Raw genomic sequence first — 11,540 nt, forward strand, 5'->3', positions numbered from 1 at the left:
TTTGAAGAAAGGACTTAGGTTATGATACCAAGTAGCAATGTTGATGTCCCACTGAAAATGAAATGCTCTGTTGATTATTCTCTTTATCCTCGTAATTTACTTGAAAAAGAAGTATCTGTGTATTAAGTGTGCAATGTTCTAAGTGTCTAGATAAGAGATCTACATACTTTTTAAAACATTTACTAAAAAATCATAGACCACTTAAAGGCAATTTATAAAGTATTTTGCAAAGACTGTTTTATGAGGCCATCGGGTTAGAAATTATTGATGAACAAACTGTGGGAAGCATAAGTATATTGACATTTGGTCAGGGACCTAGAGTTTAATAGTATTCAGGGATTTTAAAAAAAAGTCACATTCTAAATTGGAAAGTATATAGGATTACCTGTAATCTGTGGCGAATTCACTTTTTGCCTTATTTTGCTAACATTCTGTTATTGGAATATTTGCTTTGTTTTGAAATAGCTTATGACTGTTTATAAATTACTATGATGCACAAAAAGCCTCTAATCACTAAAATACTGCAGTGGGCTCAGCAATTTGACCCTGGTATAACTCAAATTTCTTATCTGCGGAAAGAAGAGACACAATGTCTTATCACCTGTGTTTTATCTGATTTTGACTGGGAATTCCAGCTATGTTTCTCATTCTGTTGAAGCATCCTGAAACCAGACAAAGGATCTCAAGGTAAAGAACAGGAAACGGGTATTGATTTCCTTTATCCACCCAGACTTTTGTATCTTTTTGTTTTGTACTATGATGGATTAGGGGAACAGGCCAGCAAATGCTTCACATTTGCTACAGATTGGATGGGCTTTGGGAAAAAAGGATTTGAGGCACGTGCTAGTAAAGAAAATAAACTCTAAAGCAGGTCTGGGTCAGTGTGATAAGTAGTGGGGTATATGTTTCTATGCCAGGAGACTCCCAACCCCTAACCTCTCTCTCAGCGCATTCAGCGTTCTCTCACTATGCATGCGTACACCGGGCAAACATGTACCCTACTGAGATAGACACTGATGCTTTCCTGAATCTACGGTTCCTTTTGGCCATTTTTGTCTTTCCTTCCACTGGAGGGACCACAGTTATCAACATGATGCTTTCTCACAAACATGGTTACCAAAGGGGAAAGGGCTGGGGAATAGATTAGGAGTTTGGAATTAACATATACGTACACTGTGTATGTACTCAGTTGTGTCCAATTCCTTGTGACCCCATGGTTCATCAGGCTTCTCTGACCATGGAATTTTCCAGGCAAGAATACTGGAGTGGGTTGCCATTTCCTTCTCCAGGGGATCTTCCTGACGCAGGGTTCAAACCTGAGTCGTATCTCCTGCGTTGGCAGATGGATTCTTTACCACTGCGCCCCCTGGAAAGCCCTATATACACACTTGTTGATGTTGTTGCTCAGTCGTCCAGCCATGTCTGACTCTTTGCGACCCCATGGACTGCAGCACGCCAGGCCTCCCTGTCCCTCACCATCTCCCAGAGTTTGCCCCAGTTCATGTTCATTGCATTGGTGTTGCCGTCCAGTCATCTCATCCTCTGACGCCCTCTTCTCCTTCTGCCTTCAATCTTCCCCAGCATCAGGGACTTTTCCAATGAGTCGTCTGTTTGCATCAGATGACCAAACTCCTGGAGCTTCCACTTCAGTATCAGTAACACTGCACTGTATAGAAAATACCCAACAAGGACCTACTGTATAGCACAGGGAACTCTACTCAATATTCAATATTCAATAACCTAAATGGGAACAGAATTTGAAAAAGAATTGGTACATGTTTATGTGTAGCTGAATCACTTTGATGTACACACCTGAAACTAACACGGCATGGTAAATCAACTCCAGTCTAATAGAAAATAAAATTTTTTTAAAAGCTTGCAGATCACTAAAAAAAAAAACAAAGACACTTTCTCATTCTCACCTATAACAGGCCAGGTCAGTGTTTTTCGAAGTATCATCCCCCGAGAAAGTGTATCCAACCATAAAAGGCAGACCCTACATGGGTTGAATCTGCATTTCATCACCAGAGTCTTGTGCACATTTACATTTGATAGCCACGGCTACAGTTTGTTACACAGGATATAAATGCTAAATTAATGACACTGAGGTACAGCCCTTCCCAGAGCTACTGGACACACTCATGAAAAGAAAATAATTACGTCGAGGTGGCAGGCCCGCTCTGGGACCTCTAAGCACCCCAGCCCCCATCTCCCTACCCCTATAAGGACTTTGCATTCTTCTTTCTCAGCAGTAAATTCTTTACAACATAATTAAGCAATTAATCACGTCTGAATGTTTCCGGGCCCCTCACCCTATCCCACCCACCTTTCTGTTTCTCCCTGACCTTCTCCTTCTCATTCCCTTGAAGAGAGTAAGTTCAACAAACGGAAAAAGGAAAGACAAAATAATGCGCATAGAAATGTAGCCATAGAATGAATGACTCTCCAACAGACACCAGCGGGGCAGATATACGGCAGGCAGTCTCTTTTTTTTTTTTTTTTTTTTAATTCATTTTGAAGCTGAGTGACTTGCGTGCGGGCTAGGTCACTTCAGTTGTGTCTGACTTTTGGCGATCCTGTGGACTACAGCCCACGGGGTTCCTCTGTCCATGGGATTCTCCAGGCAAGAATACTGGAGTGGGTTGCCATTTCCTCCTCCAGGGGATCCTCCCAACCCAGGGATGGAACCCGTGTCTCTGGCGTCTCCTGCATTGCAGGCAGATTCTTTACCGCTGAGCCACCGGGGAAGCCCTTTTGACAATACACACCTGTACAAATTTCTCCACACTCAAGATACATATGATGACCCCTCGCCCTCAAAATGTCCCTCCTGTCCCCTTTCAGTTAATTTTACCCCACTCCTGATCTTCCAGTCCCAGGAAACCACTGACCTGCTTTTGGCCACTACAGATAAATTTTGCCTGCTCTAGAGCTTCATAGAAATGGACTTATACCACGAATATTTTTTGTGTCTGGCTTTTTTTTCTCTAAATAGAATGCTTTTGATATTTATTGATGTTATTGCATGTAAGGATATTGCCCTATTGAGGGACTTTTCTGCTGTTTCTACTTTGGAAGTATGATGAAGAAAGTTGCTTTTACTGTGTACAATTTTTCTTGGGTGTATATTTTAATTTGGGGAGGAGGCAGGTAAATACCTTGCTTGCTCCTTGGAAGGAAAGCTGTAACAAACCTAGACAACATATTAAAATCAGAGACATCACTTTGCTGACAAAGGTCCATCTAGTCAAAGCTATGGTTTTTCCAGTAGTCATGTATGGAAGTGAGAGTTGGACCATAAAGAAAGCTGAACGCCTAAGAATTGATGCTTTTGAACTGTGTTATTGGAGAAGACTCTTGAGAGTCCCTTAAACAGTAAGGAGATCCAGCCAGTGCATCCTAAGGGAGATCAGTCCTGAATATTCATTGGAAGGACTGATGCTGAAGCTGAAGCTTCATTACTTTGGCCACCTGATGCGAAGAACTGACTCACTGGAAAAGACCCTGATCATGGGAAGACTGAAGGCAAGAGGAGGAAAGGGCAGCAGAAGATGAGATGGTTCGATAGCATCACCAGTTCAATTGACATGAATCTGAGCAAGCTCCAGGAGACAGCGAGAGACAGTGAAGCCTGGCATGCTGCAGCCCATGAGGTTACAAAGAGTCAGACACGACTTAGTGACTGAACAACAACAAATACTTTGGAATGGAATTACTGTGTTTAATTTTACAAGGAGCTGCTGAACGGCTGTCCTAAGTGGTGGTTTCACTGACATTCCTCCCAGCAATGAATGAGCGTCCCGCTTGTCCCACATCCTCGTACACTCTCTTGCCAGTGTTTTCAGTTTTAGTCGTTTGGATAGGTGTATAGCCATGTCTCATGGTGATCTGATTTTGCATTTCTCTCTTGACTAATGATGATGAGCATTTTTTTGTGTGCTTTTTATTCCCATTCATATAGTTTCTTTTCTGAAGTATCTGCTAAAGTCTTTTGCACATTTTAAATAGGTTATTTGTCTTCTTGGGCTTCCCTGGTAGCTCTGCTGGTAAAGAATGCACCTGCAATGCGGGAGACCCCAGTTGACTCCTGGGTTGGGAAGATCCCCTGGAGAAGGGATAGGCTACCCACTCCAGGGCTCTTGGGGTTCCCTTGTGGCTCAGTTGGTAAAGAATCCGCCTGCAATGTGGGAGACCTGGGTTTGATCCTTGGGTTGGGAAGGGCATGGCAACCCACTCCAGTATTCTTGCCTGAAGAATCTCCAAGGACAGAGGAGCCTGATGGGCTACAGTCCATGGGGTCGCAAAGAGTTGGACATGACTGAGTGACTAACCATGCATTTGTCTTCTTAAACATATGCGTGTGTGTGCGTGCACACACACACACACACACAATGCTCCTGATACTGAGCTTAAGGGGTCGATTTTGCTGGTAAGGATCAGACTGAGTGGTAAAGGCTGGAGTCTTGTTTGTGTATGGGACATGGACTTTTGTCCCATCGAAGCTGCAAAGTACTGGAACCTAGGATTAACCCTTCCCTTGCTTTGTTTTGGAACAGCACAGAGATTCGGTGGGTAGGCTGGAGTCAAGCCACGTGGGCTCCAGCACTTACTAAATGTATGGCTTTGGACAAGGTGCCAGATTAAGCTGTGACTCAGTTTTCTCTGCTGTTAAATGGGGCAATGCTCACCTCATAGTGTGCTGTGATATTTAAATGAGATTATTTAGAGCCCTCTGAACTGTCCCAGTACAGAGTGAACCCTCAGTAAATATTGGCTATTATCAATCAGGGTGAAGAACCTGAGTAACATCATTAATGTACTCACCCAACCACATTCTTTCCAGAATCCTTATCTATACAGTATCATCTCTGTCCTCCAGACCTCACCTGTGTTTCTACAACTGTTTTCTAGACAAGCAATCTCTGGAGACATTTTCCTTTTGCCTGCAGGTGATTTTCATAAGTGTCGGTAGAGAAGGAGGTAGATTGAAGGTAGGTTTTACCCGATTAGGTTTTAAATTTTATATCAATTTATACCCATTTGCTCCTCGGAAGTCTAATTCTTTTTATAATATTTCAACAAAGACCTGAGATAACTGAAAGTTCAAGAGAGGGAAGAGAAACTAGACTTACCCCAGCAGGAGGCTGGCAGGAACATTTGACAATTAGATTCTTTTATTTCAAGGTAGAAAATTAGTTGCCTCCAAGACAAAGAGAGGAAGTGAAACTTTAACAGCTTTTGGCTTTGAACTTCAGGAAGCCCTAAACATTCCTGATGACACAGAGTAAATGGGGGGAAAAAAGAAAGAATTCTGATGTATTAGATCAATAGAATAAAATGCAAAAACCACATGATCATCTCAATAGACGCAGAAAAAGCATTTGAAAAAAATCCAACATTCCTTCATAACAGAAACTCTGAAACTATGAATAGGACTTCCTCAACCTGATAAAGGACATTATAAAAACCCCACAGCTAACATCACACTTAATGCTAAAATACTGAATGCTTTCCTTCTCCGATCACAAACAAGGCAAGGATGTCTGCTTTTGCCAATGCTATTTAACCTTACACTGGCTTCTATAGTGCAATAAAAATTTTCTTTTTAAGTTAGGGACATCCAGATTGGGAAAAAAAAAGAAGTAAAATTATCTTCATTTGCAGATGGCATGATCCTGTATGAAAATCCAGAACAATCCCCTCAAATTTTACCGGAACTCCTAAAGAACTTTAATAAGATTACAAGAGCAATGAACAAAAATTAATATCTCTATATGCCAGCAATGAAAAATCAGAAATTGAAATTAAGAAAATGATTCCTTCACAATAAAAGCAAAGACAGCAAAATATTTAGGAACAAATTTAACAGAAGAAATGCAAGCCTTGAACCCTGAAAGCTATAAAACATCATTGAAAGAAATTAAAGATCTAAGTAAATAGAGGGCTCCCCTGGTGGGGGTAAGCTCAGACAGTAAAGAATCTGCCTGCAATGCAGGAGACTTGAATTCAATCCCTGGGTCGGGAAGATCCTCTGGAGAAGGAAATGGCAACCTACTCCAGTGTTCTTGCCTGGAGAATTCCATGGACAGAGGAGCCTGGAGGTCTCTAGTCTGGGGGGTCACAAAGAATCAGACACAACTCTTTGACCAATAGTTTCACAAGTAAATGAAAGGGCGTTTCACATTCATGGATTGGAAAGCTAAACACTGTCTGGTCAAGACGGCCGTTCTCCTCCTGCTGAACTGTAACTTCAGCATGCTGCTGCCGCTGCTAAGTCACTTCAGTCGTGTCTGACTCTGTGTGACCCCATGGACGCAGCCCACCAGGCTCCCCCGTCCCTGGGATTCTCCAGGCAAGAACACTGGAGTGGGCTGCCATTGCCTTCTCCAACTTCAGCATAAGCCCTGTCAAAATCCTGCCAGAGAGGACTGCCTGTGAGCTTGGACAAGGGGGCAGATGGCAGTCCACCACCTGCTCTTTTCTCTTTCCATGAAGGGGGTAGGAGGAGCTGTGTGTGTGTGTCTGTGTCTCTGTGCATATCTGAGTGTGAGTGTGTGTGTGTGTGGTGTGTGTCTGTGTGTATGTGTGTGTCTGCCTGTGTGTGTGTGTGTCTGTGTCTCTGTGTATATCTGAGTGTGAGTGTGTGTATAGTGTGTGTCTGTGTGTATGTGAGTGTCTGTGTCTCTGTGTGTGTGGTGTGTGTCTGTGTGTGTCTGTGTGTTTGCCTGTGTGTCTGTGTGTGTGTGTCTGCCTGTGTGTGTGTGTGTGTGGTGTGTGTCTGTGTGTCTGTGTGTGTGTGTCTGCCTGTGTGTGTGTGGTATGTGTCTGCCTGTGTGTCTGTGTGTGTGTCTGCCTGTGTGTCTGTGTGTGTGTGTGTGTGTGTCTGTGTCTCTGTGTATAACTGAGTGTGAGTGAGTGTCTGTGTGGTGTGTGTCTGTGTGTATGTGAGTGTCCGTGTGTCTGTGTCCGCCTGTGTGTCTGTGTGTGTGTGTGTGTGGTGTGTGTGTGTGTGGTGTGTGTCTGCCTGTGTGTCTGTGTGTGTGTCTGCCTGTGTGTGTGTGTGTGTGTGGTGTGTGTCTGCCTGTGTGTCTGTGTGTGTGTCTGCCTGTGTGTGTGTGTGTGTGTGTGTCTGTGTCTCTGTGTATATCTGAGTGTGAGTGAGTGTCTGTGTGGTGTGTGTCTGTGTGTATGTGAGTGTCCGTGTGTCTGTGTCCGCCTGTGTGTCTGTGTGTGTGTGTGTGTGGTGTGTGTGTGTGTGGTGTGTGTCTGCCTGTGTGTCTGTGTGTGTGTGTGTCTGCCTGTGTGTGTGTGTGTGTGGTGTGTGTCTGTGAGTGTCCGTGTGTCTGTGTCCGCCTGTGTGTCTGTGTGTGTGTGTGTGTGGTGTGTGTGTGTGTGGTGTGTGTCTGCCTGTGTGTCTGTGTGTGTGTGTGTCTGCCTGTGTGTGTGTGTGTGTGGTGTGTGTCTGTGAGTGTCCGTGTGTCTGTGTCCGCCTGTGTGTCTGTGTGTGTGTGTGTGAGTCCCAGCCCACGGCTATAACTTCCAACCTTTCCTCTCCTCACCCGTCACAGACAGCTTCCCTTTGGCCACCCCTTCAGCCACTAAAAACAAAATCCCCTTTTAGCAGCACAGAGAATAAACAGCTACAGAGGAGAAGCTCCGTCTGAGCCATTTCAGGAGGAAACGGCTCTGCTCCCTGGAGGCAGCGACATGGGCTCCCAGGCCCTCAGAAGGAGCCAGAGGAGTCCTCTGAGACAGCCCCCCAGATTCTAACACGCAGACACGGCACCGGGGATCCTGTTAGAATGTGGATTTAGGGGTCGCGGGGCAGGCGCGTGGCGCGGCCTCCCTGCCAGCATCCCGGTGACGGCTGCGCCGGGGCCGCGGACCACACTGGGGGTGCCGGAGCCGTACACAGGGGCCCAGGTCACCGGCCCGCCGAGGGCCCGCGGTCAGAACCCACTGCGGCCCGAACAGGAGACACGGCTCGGCGAGCGGCAGGCCGCCCAGGCCCATGGCGCCTTCACCGGCCGCCGGGCAGCTGGTGAGGGCCGACAGGGGGCCAAGGACCGCTGTTTGCGCTGCTAGTTCCTGAGGGGCTCAGAGTCCCCCGCGCATGTTAGATACAAATAAAGAACTGCGGGGCATTGGACGACGAGGAGCTGTCGGCACGTGTGTGTCGATGACACAGCAGAGGTGAGTGACGTCTGGGCAAACCTTGAGGGGTGCACTGGGCTCCGCAGAGAACACAGCGGGAAAGGGGATTCACAACGAAGGGGCTGATGCATCTGTGGTAGACTGCATTTTCCAAAGAAGGCTGCAGCAATATCTCTAGCCTCATAAAACCTTCTAGAAGTTTCCACTCTCCTATCACGATGTGACATTTACTTCCCTTCCCCTTGAACGTGGGTGGATTTATGAATGACTTCCATGAATACAATATGGAGAAATGACACTTAGTGACTTGAGGTTAGATTAAAAACCAGCATTTAGTTTTTGTCTGGTTTTCTTTGGCTGCTTGCTTTCAGAACCAAGCCACGATGCTGTGAGGAAGCTAAGAAGGCCACGGAGACTCTCAGCGGCGCCAAACCGAGGGCCCACCTATGAGTCTTGTTGAGCTCAGAGCCAACAACCAACACCGACTTGCTAGCCACGTGAATGAGGCATCAGGAAAACAAGTGGTCCAGTCTTCAGTCAAATTGCATGGAGCAGAGATAAGCCAATCCCCCAACCCTGGCCAAATTTCAGATTCATGAGCAAAAGAAATGATTTTTGTTGCTTACCAACTTTCAGAGTGGTTTATTTCACAGCAGTACGTTTCAGGAATAACATGCAAAGGTAAAGAAGTGAGAATCATCCTGGTGTTTCAAAACATGACACAAATAAAGGCATGTTTATATATACAACTCAGCTATTAGAAATGGAAACAGAAAAGTATGGGAAATGTTTGGCACGTTGAATTTGTGATGTGGAGGGGGAAAGTTTCATCAACAAAGTGTTAATAGTGTTAGTGTAATACAGTTGTCTTTGCAGTCAGCCACGCTTGGATTAATTATTCATGGCTCTGCCAGAAGATGTTCTGGATGTAAGTGTATTTATCCAACAAATTTTCTTGCTGGTAAAAGCAAATTCTTGTTGAAAAGAAAATAATAATGATCTGCTATTGTGTGTGCTCTGGAGATGAAGCCCAGTGTGACAATTTCAAAAGAAATCAATTTATAGTTTCTACTACTAAAGTGAAAACATGATATTAACATAATTTCAAAAAATTACAATCCTATCTGAAATCTTCTAAGGAGGCTACATCCCCACATTCTTGGGATAAAAGGACATCAGTCCCATTGCTTTTCCTCCTTGCATTTCTAAGATAACCAACCAAGAGTCTCTGAAAGAGGTAAAATGTATCACTGTTCTTTAATGCCAAGAATCTTATTTTCTATAACCCTATGGTGGGTGCATGCTAATTGGAGAGAAAAAGATTTAGAATGTACTGAATTGTTTCCTGGGCTGTGGGTGTCCCGAATTAAAAAAAAAGTTTTAAATTCTTTTGACCCTAATCTAGCGTTTAGTTGAAAAAGCAACATCCTCAAGCATCAGAAGAATTTATACTGAGTGTAGGAGTTTGGAAGTGTAGGAGTGTAGGAGTTTGGATTCCTGGGTTACAAATAGCAGATGACATGTACCTTCCTTCTGCTCTCAGCTAAGCAGCCCCTCCTGGGATACTGGGTTCAGTTCCTGACAATATGTTGCAATAGGAACATAGACAAGTCAGGGTGTGTTGGGAGGAGAGGGACTTAAATGGTGGCGGAACATAAACCTGTGTCACAAGATGAAGAACTGGAGAGAACAGGAATGTTTCCGGGGAGGGGAGAAGACAACTCAGCGGGCACGTCGTGTGCTCAGGCGTGCAGTCATGTTCTACTCTTTCCGACCCCATGGACTGTAGCCCACCAGGCTCCTCTGTCCATGAGGTTTCCCAGGCAAGAATGCTGGATGGGTTGCCATTTCCTTCTCCAGGGGAACTTCCTGACCCAGGAACTGAACCCACGTCTCTTGCAGCTCCTGCATTGGCAGGTAGAGTCTTTCCCGCTGCATCACCTGGGGAGCCCATGGGCATGTTGTTGTTCAGTCCCTATGTCGTGTCTGACTCTTCGCGACCGCGTGAACTGCAGCACGCCAGGCTTCCCTGACCTTCACTGTCTCCTGGAGCTTGCTCAAACCCATGTCCACTGAGCTGGGGATGCCATCCAACCATCGCATCCTCTGTCGCCCCCTTCTCCGCCTGCCCTTTATCTTTCTTAGCATCAGGGTCTTTTCCAGTGAGTCGGCTCTTCACATCAGGTGGTCAAAGTAACGGAACTTCAGCTTCAGCATTAGTCCTTCCAATGAATATTCAGGGTTGATTTCCTTTAAGATGGACTGGTTTGATCTCCTTGCAGTCTAAGGGACTCTCAAGAGTATTCTTCAGCACCACAGTTCAAAAGCATCAATTAGACCCTCAGCCTTCTTTATGGTCTAACTCTCATATTCATATTGATTACTGGAAAAACCATAGGTTTGACTATAGGGACCTTTGTCAGCAAGGTGATACCTCTGCTTTTTAATACTGTCTATGTTTGTTATAGCTCTTCTTCCAAGGAGCAAGCATCTTCTAATTTTATGGCGGCATGTTAGCCACTTTTAAATAATGAAAGAGCTTTCTTGCAGGAGAGCTGGTAGCATAGCTCTATAGTCCCAAAAGCACAAGAGAAAAGAATTGGGGAGCAATTTAGGGGTGAAGAGAGTGAAAACTGTCCAAAGATGAAGTTGGCTATGGGGGAGGTAGGAAGTCCCATCTCTAGAGACATTCAAGTAAATTATTTTGAAAGAATTCTAAGTGAGGTAGGAGTTGGATGGGACATCCTGCAAAATCCTCTCCACCACTGAGACTGAGCTGGACCCTGGGGGCTCCTGGGCTCGGGAGCCTTGCTGTGTCCTCTGTTCCTTGTTTGTAAGGAGTAGACTCCATGGCCTTCCCTGAGTTCCAAAGAGCAGGTTCCAACTAAAGCTAATCAGGGAAAGAAGGTGATGTGGAGACCAGGGAGGCACAGTCAAGAAACAATAGTGCAGCCTTGGGGCAGGGCCCTGGTTCCCCTCAAGGGATACGCACAACAGTATCTTTGGGCTCTTTGGAAGAAAAGCTATGACCAACCTAGACTGCATGTTAAAAAGCAGACACATTGCCAACAAAGATCCACATAGTCAAAGCTACTGAAACTCCAAGACTTGGGTCACTTGATGTGAATAACTGACTCACTGGAAAAGACCCTGATGCTGGGAAAGATTGAGGGCAGGAGGAGAAGGGGACGACAGAGGATGAGGTGGTTGGATGGCATCACCAACTCGATGGACATGAGTTTGAACAAGCTCCAGAGGTGGTGATGGACAGGGAGGCCTGGCGCGCTGCGGTCCATGGGGTTGCAGAGTTAGACATGACTAATCAACTAAGCTGAACTGAACTTGAGCTCTTTACAGAACTAAAACCCCCAACAAATGGAAGAGAC

Source organism: Cervus elaphus, chromosome 26 (genome assembly GCF_910594005.1).
Source record: "Cervus elaphus chromosome 26, mCerEla1.1, whole genome shotgun sequence".
In the NCBI taxonomy this organism is placed as follows: domain Eukaryota; kingdom Metazoa; phylum Chordata; class Mammalia; order Artiodactyla; family Cervidae; genus Cervus; species Cervus elaphus.